The sequence below is a fragment of the Anser cygnoides genome, chromosome 3 (genome assembly GCF_040182565.1).
Source record: "Anser cygnoides isolate HZ-2024a breed goose chromosome 3, Taihu_goose_T2T_genome, whole genome shotgun sequence".
NCBI lineage: Eukaryota > Metazoa > Chordata > Aves > Anseriformes > Anatidae > Anser > Anser cygnoides.
Genome location: NC_089875.1, coordinates 70,448,429 through 70,462,037, shown reverse-complemented (window position 1 = coordinate 70,462,037; position 13,609 = coordinate 70,448,429). Strand labels below are relative to the sequence as shown.

Below are 13,609 nucleotides of genomic sequence, written 5' to 3'. Positions count from 1 at the left end.
TTTGAAATTCTTTCTCCTGCTGTGATAAGTTTAGTAAAGTGTATTAAGTTTAATTTCAGGTCACAGACTTTATATATGTTTTTGACAGATTAACCTTTTTCTCTTTAGCTACTGAGTTTAATTCCATAGCCTTCAGAAAAACAATGTGAGTTGTTAGGAAATACTAGTGTTTACTGACACTGAAATAATACTTGATTATTTCAGGTGAATACTTCCAAACATCTCTTCTCTGGTCTGACCTGGACCCTATTTGAACTGGTCAGCGTAATCATCTGTGGTCCCAAGATGTCTTTGTAGTCAGGCTGATTACTCTTTTGGTATGAGGTAAAATTTGTTATGACTCAGCATAAATTGCAGGCTTGCTTTTCATTGTAGTACAAATTTAGCTGTTTTACTGTTGGATTCCAAGATGTTTCTGGCTCTGCTTTTGTGCTGGTTCTTCATTGTAATAACAAGGGTGAAAAGAGACGCAATGTGTGTGTATTAGAGCTAAAAGAAGAAAGAGATAAAAGGAAGGGGAATATGAAGTTAGTGTTTCTTCTTACCTGACATGAGAGGGTTCCTTTTTCCTGATTTGTGTGGTTAATATGTAACAAAATAAATACAAAAGCCTTGAGCAAGATCATCTGCCCTGGCCAGCTACAGATCACAAAACTAGAACAGCTGAATGCGAAATTGAACAGCTGAATGTGGAATGTGAAATGTGAATTGTAACAACCACTCTAGACTGCTCTGTCAGTGCCTTTGCCTTCCTCTTTGGAAGGTTTCTCATATAACAGGTTTGCCATTTCAGGAGTTAGAGAAAGCGAATGGCGTTTCTTTCCACTGAAAAGCTTTCCTCAGGTCTGTTCTACAGAGATGATAAAAGCCAGTGTAGTGAAAATTCACCCTTCGGCATAGGTGATCATGTTATGATTTTATGATTCAGACCCTACTGAGAAGCAATGGTGAAGATATTTTTGTATTGCTCCCTTCTCTGCTTTAAGAAAGGTACATCTGTTCCTGTCAGGCAGATAGCTCAAAATTCGCTGGACGTATGCACATGAACGTGTTTTGCTTACTCTGTACTTAAGAGGGGTTTGTTTTTCCATACTTCCTGGTATTCTACTAAGTATTTTCCACATCAGTAGGAGAAAAGTTGAAATACGCTACTCTTCCTTTTTCATTCTCATCTTTGTCAGAATCTGCCTCAGGAAATTTTATACAGTATTATAGCTTCATATTTTGAGCTGTTTCTTGTAAGACTGATAGCTAGGATTATTCCCCAAAGCTCCTAAATAATCAATAAAAATAACCATAAAAAATATCACTGACATGCACAAGGAATCATCCAAGAGAAATGTAGTGTTGACATGTTATTAAAAGTTCCTAGTCAGGAATTACAAAATTAATTTAAGACTTGTTTGGAGCTAATTCTGTTGGAAAAATTAAATTTGCTGGAATTAAGATTCCACCTTAGAAATGCTTGCTGTCAAATGAACACACCATTGTGACAGCAAACGTGATTGCAGTATTAAAACTTTCATAATATCAATAAAACTATTTGAATTCTGCTGTAGTCTCTTCATTCTTGTATCTGTCAATCTATTACCTACTGCTGTGGTTTAACCCAGCAGGCAGCTAAGAACCACACAGCCATTTGCTCATTGCCCTCCCCCCCACAGTCGGATGGGGGAGAGAATTGGGAGGAAAAAAAGTAAAACTTTTGAGATAAAGTTTATCTCAGTTGAGATACAGACAGTTTAATGGGAAAGAAAAGGGAGAGGGGAAAAAAAAAAAAAAAAAACCACCACCAACAACAAAGGAAAGAAGACACAAAACAAGTGACACAGAACGCAATTGCTCACCACCAGCCAACTGATTCTCAACCAGTTCCCAAGCAATGGCAGCCCCCCTGTCCAAATTCCCTCAGCTTTTCTTGTTCAGCATGATGCCACATGGTAGGGGATATGTCTTTGGTCAGTCTGGGCCAGCTGTCCTGGCTGTGTTCCCTCCCAGCTCCTGGTGCACCCCAAGTCTCCTCGCTGGCTGGGCAGCACCAGGAGCAGGAAAGCTCTTGACTCAGTGTAGGCACTGCTCAGCAACAGCTAAAACACCATGTGTTACCAACTTTATTTTCTTCCTAAACCCAAAACACAGCACTATATCGGCTACTATGAAGAAAATTAACTCTATCCCAGTTGAAACCAGGACACCTACTTTTCTGCAATGTCCACAAATCCAGCCAGTCAGTTAAATTAAGTGCTAATCATAGATTTACGGAGACACAAACTAATTTGGGACTAATTTAGGAAGTCCAATGCTCTTCTCAAAGTGGGATTTAGTCTGGTGAAGTTTCAAGAACTGCCAGGGAAGGAGATTGCAGATTCCACAGCATGTCTGGACAACCTTTTCTAGTATCTGACCACCCCTACATTTAAAGTATTTTCCTTATATCTCACAGAATGTTCATGTCGCAACTTGTGCCCATTGCTTTTCATCCTATCAATGTACCCCCTGGTGCTGTGTCCATGGACCTGTGTGTTCAACTTGAAGTATTTTCAATTTCTGTGGATAAAAAATAAGTAAAATCAAACCCCCAAAACAAAACCAAACAAGCATTAAAAAACCAAAAACAATTCTGTGATGAGTTATGTTAGCAACTTTAGAAATATACTAATATTATTAGCAATCATTTCTGGATTTACTGAGCTGTAATTTTTTTTTTTTTTTTCATAAAAAGCGACAGTTCTCAGAACTGGAACTTGCCAGGAGAACAAAAGAGCAAGAAAAAGTATCCTGACAAGTACAAAACATAATGAGTAGTTTTAATATATTTTGTTTCCTCACTCTTTCCAAAAATGCCTTTTAGGACTCATTGGGCGATTTATCTACTTGATTTTTTTTTTCAAAAATTTTTTAGAAGTTTTAATTCTGCAAAATATTATTATACTGTTGTTCTCAAAAAGAGCAGACAAGGTCCTGTGATCTGATTTATGAAAAGGATCTAAATAAAGAGGAATACTCTGTAAACAGGAACCCAGCATATAAATAATAAACTACGTACGTGAAGGTACTGTTAAAACATCCTTGAAAAAAAAAATCCTAGAAAGAGTTTGGCTTCTGGAATCATCTAGGATCATTTTGATAATTATTATTTAAAACTGGGAAAATCCTCTGATATTACAAATAGACTTCACTATAGTATTGTCAGTATTATAGTATTAATTCACAATAACAGTACAGAATAAGGTTTTGAATCTTCCAAACAAGTAATAACATCTTCCTAGTTTTCACATCAGTGTGTCTGCTGTGGTATATTTCCTGAGATTAAAGTACCACATACTGGTTAATATGCCATGTTCATTTTCACTGCAAATCTACATTAATATTCAAATCTACTTCAGATGCATTTTCCAACACTGTTGCTACAATTTTAATAAAAATATATCAAATTATTTATTGTTTCCATTTTCCTGTGAACAACTCTGCATTCCAGAATGCTGTTTTGTTTCCAGACCATTAAAATCTTATAAATGTATCTTTATAATGACCAAAATTAAAAGGACAATACCAAAAATTAGGATTGACTTTTCAATTGAGATTTCACTAAAAGCAAGAGAAATGTTCTACAAGAGAAAAAAAAAAAAAGTGAAATAGGTGGCATTTTCCTAGAAGGTTATAGAAGTCATATTTTTAAGAAGGAAAAAATGTGATAACTATAATGTGTGTGTTTTTAGGATGTCACTTGGAGTTTTTTTTCAGTATGCCCTATTTTTCCTGACTGTTCTGCTTGCAGCCAATAAAAAAGTGAAAATGCAATGTTGACAAATCAGTGGTGACTGTTAAAATCTATTGCTCTGCTTTGGATTACTTCTCTAAAGTGAAGTAAGAAATAGAATAACAGTGGTGATAATGAAATTTAATGAAAGCAACATTTTTCCTTCTGATTGGTACCTGAGAGATAATATATGGGTCAAATTGACTGTGGTGAATAGTAAAGGCACAAGTTAAATTATTCACGGTATTCACTGAGGAGTGACTAACCTACTATTTATATTCTTTCTGAAGAGATCATTATGTCTCAGCCTCAATTTACAAGGTACTATTTGAAGTCAGTGGACTCCAGAGTATACATTCTGTTCATCTAAAAAGTCTGATAACTGAAATTATTGGGTTATGGCACAGGGTGGGGAATAACCAAAGATGATTCAACTATTATCAAGGTTACCTTAGTCACAAGTAAATATATTGATATATTTGTTTTCAACGGGTACATGCAAAACATTCAGACCTATCAATATTCAATAAGCGGAGGGAGTTGCTTGTATTGATGTATTCACTTTAGGGAATGTGAAGAAAATAGAAAATAAGGAGACCAGATCTGAATAACAAGATATCCTTTATCTAATTAATTATTTTAAATACAATATCTATTCAATTACATTAACCAGAAACAAGACTGCTGTGAACTCGTATTAAGAGCATGATAACATGGTAAGCACCATGCCCAGCTCCTGGATCGGTCAGTCCGTTGTCTGTGTCACCCTCTCCCACAGTCCTTGAGCTCTGAACATGGTGGGACCAAGCCTGTTGACTGCTGGGAAGGACAGGAAGCAAGTCAAACATCCAAAGGCACAGGCTACCTCCAATGAGTTCTTCTCCTTTAATCCTGCGTGATGTCTTCAGATCAGAGGAAGACAAAGAATGTGTTGTTAAAACAAAATGTCTTAGGCAGTGTGTCAGACAGCTGTGCATATCTAAGTATGCAACTACAGAAAAGAAGTGTTTAATTCAATACTTATGATATTCTTGAAAATTATAATGATAACAGCAGTTTGGGGTATGGCATTAGGCAAATACATTGGGTACCTTTTGGTAAAAGTCACATAAAATTCTTGTGGGTTTTTTTTGTGTTTTTTTTTTTTTTTTTTGTACATTCACTTCTACTTTTGCTTTATTTGTATCTTAAAAACAAGTTATGTTGGGTATAAATTAGATTCTTATGCAAAAATACATTTTTCTAAGTGCAGTCAATGAATAATTCCTTTATTATCTGATGACACCCCTTCTAATCCTAAATAAATATGCCAGAAGCTAAATTACAAGGAACTGGAAGTATTCTACCCTCACCTACCTGCTTTTTCATCTTAATATGAAATTTATGCTCTCCATAACCAGACATTATCCTATATGTTTTTCATGAAGTAACCTTAAAATTACAGTTAAATTCCTAAATAGCAGATGGTTTTAATCTTATTGCTGGCAAGGACTGGTTTTCAAGGGAGACTATGTAGTCCTTAATCCTTCATTACCACCAGTCAGTGCTGTGCATACTGTTGCTTTATGAAATGTAACAGAGGCTTCCCAGAATTCATCTGTCCCTGGCCTGGCTTACACAAATTTTATTCTTCCACCAAAGCTAGACTATGCATCCGTAGTTGCAATAGCTGCCAGTAGCCATCTCATCCTTACAAATGGAAGATATCCTAATATCAACCTGGTATTTTATTCCTGTTTAAGAGGATTGTCCAAAGTGTCCCGTGAAACTCAGCTGATTTCAGCAAAAAAGCACATATTTGACCTACAAGTTATTCACTTATTTTATAAGGTTTGAAGGTACAGAAATGCATTTCATTCTGATTGTACAGTTCATGGCACTGTATGTTCATGTGTTTGAGCAGGCTTCTTGTACACTATTATTGCAGACATAATGAATATAATAAATATGCAGGCACATGTGCAAGCATATACACAGAGAGAGAGAGAGAGAAATAACCAGTTGCCTTTAGGAAAAGAAAAATAAAACAATAAGCATATCTTATGACAAAATTCACGATTAAAAGGGATAAAATTCTAGTATAGAATTTGAATAGTGTAGAGAGAGTTCTTTATGGAACCTAAAATTTTCAGTAGTAATGGTGCACTTTAGCTCTTATTTTAGCTCCCATATGGAGTTGTGTCCTTTAGCATTCCCCATAAATGACTACAATTAAGTTCCCATGAAGAAGGTAGCTCTTTAAAGGTGGAGTATTCTGTTGTTTATACTCATTCTTTTGTCATTTTTCCTTGGTTGCTGTTTCATATTGGAAAAATAGACTCTGTCTAAGAAATACACAAACAAACAAACCAGATTGGACAGAATGAAATAGTAGGCAGTTTAACTGCAAGGCAAAGAGCAGAAAGGTATCATTTTTTGTACCTTTTCTGTTTCTTTGAAATGGTTTTCCAAAATGGCTTTCCCAAAGTAATTCTTTTTCTTTAGAGCTATAACTGAGGGCATTTTGTCAGCTTCCCGTTTCTTTTGTGCAAGTTTATAGTTTTCCATAAGCAGAATGCTAAAAGCAGATACAGCAAAATGTCAGAGCTGCAGTCACTGCGTGACTTTGGCAAGGTGCCAGGTTATTTACAAATAACTGTGTAATTCGCCCATGTGGAAAAATTAATCATTCTGTGCCTTTAAAATTGTGCACAGTTGCAATACACAGATAATAATGGATAGAAACAATATTAGCCAGTAATTATACTTCTTTTAAAATTAGACGTACTAATGATTTTTCCAGATTTTTTTTGCAAGACTTTCAATATGTAATCAAAATATAACATTAAAATTCAATAATTGGGTTGTGTTTTTTCTTACAGATAACAAATGAAAGATTATGCCTGCACATTAGAACGTGCTGTTTTAATTTATGTAAATAATGCTGTGAACCTAAGCATTGCAGAATGATGTAATAACATCACTTGCCTCTGACACCAGATAAATATCACATACACCTCACGAACCAGTCTGAGAGCACAGAGCTGTCGTATTCAGAACCATACACTTCTTAGCTCATGCACTGGTTTACTGGCATCTCTGTGATAGCTAATAAATGCTTAAAAGTGGCAATACACATCATAGGGACAGTAATTACTTGCACAATAGTCCTTCTGAGGTCAAAAGGACTTAAGCAAGAAGCCTGGGTAGATTGGTATGTAGATCAAGTAAAAGTAGCTAACTGGAAACTCCTTTTAGTAGAAAAAATAAATTAGATATCATTCAAGCAGGTAACAAATATTCCAAGATCGTTAGATACCACATTAATGAATGATTAAATGCTCAGGTGGTAAACAAATTTCTCTCTCTGTCTGAACAGGGAGAAAATGAATCCAAGCCAAAGCCTCTCTCTGAAAACACCTTGTTGTCAGCACATAAAATTTAATGTGTAGGTTGTAAGCACAAATATCTCAACAAGCTAAGGTATGGAATAAGCGTCTTGGAAATTCTTAAATGAAATCATAGGTTAAAAGCCATTATAAAAATGATGCCATTACAGTAATGTAATTGTACATTACTAATGTCATAGTCACATCTTAAGGTCCAAGATAAGCTTGTGCTTCATTGTACAAGCACTGCACAAAATAGTGTTGAGCAGTGATTAGCTCAGTTCTGCCTTAGCAAAGGCAGACCTATGTTTAAACAATCTTTTTCTCAGCACATTTCCTCCTATTTACATCCCCTAGTAACACCTACCTGAGATAATTACCAAACATTTGAGGAACATTTGAGCAATTACAGCCATAAACTAGTGCACACCTGAACATCAGCCTGAAGAAAACGTATGATTATTCAAGTTCAGGCCGGCATAATTGGAAAGAAAAAGACAAATGAATAAAACGGATACCCTGTTATTAGAAGTTCCTTCATTTGAGCAGCAAACTTGCATGTGAGCCTACATGGCCACACTGCTGTTTTGGTGAGGAAATGACTTGGGCAGGAACAGCCCAAACCTCTGCAAGAAGACTGATCCAGAGCCAGTTCCAGGCCTGCACTGTACCTGCCCTGGCTCAGATCATTCGCTCAGGCCGGTTTTGACTCTGCCTTCACTCTAAAGAGTAGGACTGGTGTGTCCCTACCCAGCTCTCATGCTCGCTCCCAGCACTGCAGCTAGGAAACTCTCCAGTCAGAGCTGTCACATACTGAAGCTTAAATTTTAGTGATTACCAAAAGTGCTGAGATTTATACGATTAACAAAAATGCTGAGAACTAAGAGTTCTTACTGTAATCAGGTCAATCCCTTCTGCTGCATGCTGCTAAATCACAGTCAACATCCCTTTTGCCAAAACTTTTTTGCTGACAGCAGATGACAAGGAGAAGTAATATATTTATTTGTATTCCGCCTTCTCCCCCAACATGTACACAATGCACACAAAGAGCAGTCCATTATTTCTCTGGTAATCCTTCACTGGGAGTTAAACAGGGCCAACCCACAAGCAGTTAGATGCATATAGAATGAACGGTTTTCCTTCTGCTTGGATGAAAATTTGCTTTTCCTCTTATGTTATGCCACCTTTCACAGCTCTACAAGTTATCGAAGCACAAGACACTGTGTACGTTGCTCATCTTCATTATCTGTGCTTTGGACCAATCTTTTCTTTCAGCTAGAACTAACTGCAACGCATTGAAATATTGTCATTATTCTGTACCTGTTTGTACCTGATTGTTTCTTGACCAGTAAAGCATATTATTACATCTACATACAGCATTTTTCTGCCAGAATAACCACGAGTTCATTTTTCTTCAAAACAGGTTCTATATTTATGCACAAAAAGTACAATAAAAACTGCAACTATTATTGAACAAATAACCAGAATCAAAGTGACAGCAGCATACTACTTTAAGTAGATCAGCTCTCCTTAGAAAAATAATCCTTAGAAAGGTTTGTCATTATGTTAAACAACTGTACCTAGGAGACTGTAATGAAAATATAAAAGCTCAAGTAAAGGGAAAAAAAATCCTGAAAGTGTTTAGGTTTTCTCAAAACCTGTTAGGCAGTCAAACAGTTCCCTCGGCATGTCAAGGAAGAGAATATTGTACATTGTGAATGCAATTGCTATAACAAGGAAAAAAATAAAAAAAAAATAAAAAAAAAAGAAAGAAAAGAAGCATATTGACAACTTCACAATGAATGATATCCTGTTCTTTTTTTCTTCTGACAATTTGAGAAATTATAATATTTAATTTAAAGTCTTGGAAGAAAATTGTCTCTCACACGTTCAAAGAAATAACAGGATTCCAACTGTTTCAGTTTTAATGGTGTTTCTTTAGTTCTACACATATAAATGGAATAGACCAAGGAAAATTCCTGTCTTTCCTTTTTATATATTAAATTATCAGCTCAAGATACCAGCTGAGTTACTTTTCTGTTTTAGGGAAAAAAAAAAAAAAAAGAAAAAAAAAAACAGTCAATGCTTCACAAGAAAAGATTTTTTTTCTGGCAATACTACAAATAACACCTTACTTGCCTCACTCACATATGTCTAATTCAAGCCAAGGGGGATCTGATGCATCAGTACAGCCCCGTTTGGCACCATTGATGTTGTCAAGGTCAAGATACTACTGGAACATGTTCCTTACCTGACAGAAAAAAGCATGTTATTTTTTTTTTGAAACTGAATTTAGTGCTGCTGAATGGAGCCTACATGTCATTCTGGAGATGAAAGGCTTGATCTACAGCCTGTGGGGGACCTTTCCATCAAGCTTGGTGTGTTTTGTTTGGATCGGGCCCCAGGATTTTTGTTTACTGCCAGCCAAAGACAGAGTACCACTAGGCAGCCCAATGAATGTACAGCAGATTTGTCCTCTAGAGATCACTTCTAGGGAGTGGGCGTTGTTTTCTGACTTTGTGCTGAGGGTGACAATTATTATGTCTTTTTCAGGGACAATGCACAAATCCATAGGGCATTTAATATCCCTTGGAAGCCCCCTCTTCTTTGCCTAGTGATAAGTTTCATTTGTCTACATCCAAGAAAAAAGCCCACTATGCTCCCATTCGGGGCGGGGGGGGGGGGAAGTGTTTTCAAAACAAGAAGAGATTTGTTAATTGGATATATCTTTATACTCTCTTGTCTGTGCATCCTTCACCTCTGAATGTATCACACAGGATAATATTTCATTACCCACAACTAAAGTATTAAATATCAGATAGTCATAAAAAAATGTCTTCTTAATGTTTCCCCACGAAACTTCAGTTCAGACATTCAAAATAACTGAGAGGCTATATGACCTGTACCTATACTTGTCATATAGTCATTTTCTGTCCCAAGACAATCGTAAATGTTTCATATCCAATGGATAAAAACACAATTAAGGACACTGAATACAGTTTTAAGCAGTTAGGAATAAACAGATAGATAGATAGATAGACAGACAGACAGACAGATAAAGCAAGATGCTCTATAGGGACTGGTGATCTCTAAATTTACACCTATGTTTCTAAATGAGCATAACATCTGGGTGTGTGTGGGGGTTAATTTATCTAAAAATCCATTCCACTGTACCAAAGACAGAGAGGTAGGCAGAGTAGCATTAGAGGCTACTTGCTCTAGGAGACACACTTTGTTGCTAGGAGTGCAGTTCAGCACCAAGAGTTTTGCAGCACTGTTTTTTCCAACTCTGCCTATCTGATGTGATCTATGAGGGAGAGTACGTACCTTGTAGTGACAGTACCAGGTGCTCCACAAGACAGAAAGATCATCAAATACAGGGGCAATTGGTCATGCTACAGAGAAAGCATCATCTGAGCCATAACAGATACAAATAGAGCTTTGTTAGATAATCTCTCTTTTGGATTGATGAGCTCACTATTATATACCAACCCCAAAAGATAAAAGATTACTACTCAAAATGTAATCAGTAAAAACATATGAATGCTAGAAATTTCAGGATTTGTACATATATAACTAAGATAAAGTGAAAGATATGTATATCAATTAGGATTTTTCCATCTTTTTATTTTCCATCAGAAATAGATCTGAAAATGCCATCTGTGGAAAGGAAAGCTTTCTTAAACTGATAATATAGATAAATTTAACATTTGATTATTGAGGACATAGTATTATTTATTATAGTCATGCTTATGGTAGTTAATCTCACCAATCAAAGTCATTCTGCATTAAATGGAGGAAATATTCCTTGTGCTGACAAAATTTGTTTAAAGTTATAAATTTGTTGGAAACATTATGTGCTGTCTAAATGAAAGAGGAAAAACATAAATTCAGTTTTTAACAAGCAAATAGTAACAGATGTATAGAATGAAAATTGAAATCTTAGCAGCTACATCCTAACCAAAAAGTACCGCTAATTCTTTTTATATTGTTTTATTCCCCACTATAATTTTATTGAGCACATTTGTTATGGTTCTCTTCTATTTGCAATAAAAGTTGTGTTTTCTTTCTTTCTTTCTTCTTACATATTCTTAAAATGATCTTCTATGCTTCTTTTCACCAATGCCATGATTACCAGTGATGTTCAACCAAAAAATTTACTGTCAGTGTAGATCACCTTGAACATCTAACATACCTTTCCTAATGTACAGCCAATGTAGTCACTTCATAGAATATTTAGTCTGGCATGTCATGGATCTTGTTTTGGGGTACTTCTTTGCCATGCATTCCCACTACAGAGAAAAGGACTTAGAAGAGAAGAGAAAAAAATGGCAACAAGCATGCATTCTTTCTCGTGGAAAATATGTTTTGTATGGACATATCAAGACAGCTGTACTACAAGTTATTTTTCAGCTATGTGGAAAATTAAGAAAATGAAAGAACTATATCAAACCACCAAGCTATTCAGTGAAGTTTGAGAAGCAGACCCCACAAAACTCTCTTCCTTATGTGTAAGCTTATTGCTATTCACTCAGTAGGGGCACTTTTTATAGCAGTCAAGGCCTTGTGAACAATGTGGTACATTAGAGCTAAATTATGCACCACCACCCTGATTTATGGGTAAGACCTGCACTAAATTAAGGAGAAATTCTAAATTAAGGAGAAAATCGGAAATTAAAAGGCAAGGCTAATTTATTAGGAAACCATTTACTAACCTCCAGTATTATGGAAATAGTTCTAAAAATAAAGCCCCAATGGAAAAATATATAACTAATGCACAGAATTTTTGAAATACATGAACTCCTGGAAAGTTTAAGGACTCTCCAGAGCAGTTGTGTTTCCCCACCCCCACACAGTAAGTAATGAATTTAAACATTTCCAACTAAGAGTTTTAAAGAGCTGAAAAAGGAAATATTTGAAAGCTAATGTTAATTCTCAATAAATCTTGGAATGCTGGGGAAATTCCAGAGTGGAAGGATGCTAATTTTGTTCCAGTATTTTAAAAGGCTACACAGTGACTCAAGTAATTATGATCCTGTCATCATAGCATCAGTTATAGGCAGAAGGATGGAAAAATTATTATGAAGCTCATGTAATTAAAACGCTAAAGTAGGATTATAATTTAATTGATATCAATCTGATATTGTCAAAATAACATAGTAAGGATTTTTTATATTTTTTTTAGATTTGGAAGTGGCTGATAAAAGCAATAGTTTTGATTTAATATGCCACAGAAACTGTGTAATTTTACTTGCTACACAAAATTAATATAATATAAAATTAATGGAGCATGGATTAAATGGCAAATGAATTAAAAGCAGGCCATCTCATCTCTAAAAATAAATGTAAAGGAAAGAAAGTTTATAACTTTTAAGGAAAGATAAATTTTTAGTCATACTTTTTTTTTTTTGCTAATCATCGAATAACTATACAACCTTTTGTGTTTGAGTTGAGAATTAATATTAATATTTATGATGTTAAATAATAAAACCCAACCAGTTATATTGAACAACATAAATTTCTTGATAAATTTCTTATTAAGTTATGTATCAATATAACCAAATGCAGGATCATACACTTAAGACTAAGATTGCTCACTGTACTTGCAAATTTTTGAAAAGGTATGTCTGGAAAATTTCAGTGTTTCTCATCAACTGACAAAAAAAAAAAAGACAACACTCACAGAGTATAATCTGAAACATTAATGCAACACTTGAACACATAAATAGAATTATAAATCAGAGTATTGAAGTTATACAACTTCCATTTCTGACTTTGTGTCTTGCATTGTGTAACTGACTTTCCATATACAGATAAGTGAAAAAAAAGTCACTGTCTATTTCCTCACCCACTTAACATATCTGCTATACAAACATTCATGTCCACAAATTTAAACAAGACAAATCTAGGCAGGAAACAAAATACTTTATTACTATTATTATTATTGTTATTGTTATTATTATTTCTTCTAAAAAAGTAAACAATTTATAAGTGTTGGAAGGAATGAGGTGAGAAAATAAGTATTTTCATGAATGACAATTTTAACATTCAGATTTTTTAATAAAATATGTGAAGCATTTCAGAGGGATTATTTCAAGGAACTTCAGTCATCTAACTGATATTAAGGAAATCATGGTCAGGCAACTTAATGGTTCACCATTATTACTCTATAAAAATCTCAGGAAGGTGGCTTCATTCATATTGATCTTTCATTGCCTGACACTTTTAGTACTTCTCATGTGATTTAAGTGGTCTTCTTATGCATAACCAGTTCTGGATATCACTAAATCTCGCTAGACCTAAGACTGTTCCTTATAGTCAACAATATTTTCTACCAAAAGTCTTTTTTTTTTTTTTTTCTTAGAGAAGGATGATATGATCTAACCATCTGGAAAATGGAAATATCTTCCTTTGGTTTCATGGCTAATTCTAGGGCTCTTTAGATCTCGTTTTTGTAATGAGAATTCTTAATAAACTCTCC

At 35.0% G+C, this 13,609-nt stretch overlaps 1 long non-coding RNA gene across 1 annotated transcript; it reads right to left on the bottom strand.

The window, feature by feature from the left end:
- Window positions 1-2,620: 2,620 nt before the first annotated feature.
- Window positions 2,621-12,498, bottom strand: LOC106032526 (uncharacterized). Its single transcript, XR_001204907.3, has 3 exons — window positions 11,324-12,498; window positions 10,456-10,541; window positions 2,621-4,662 (listed from the first exon to the last, which is right to left on the bottom strand). It is a non-coding gene; the product is annotated as an uncharacterized lncRNA (long non-coding RNA).
- Between the last annotated feature and the right edge of the window lie 1,111 nt (window positions 12,499-13,609).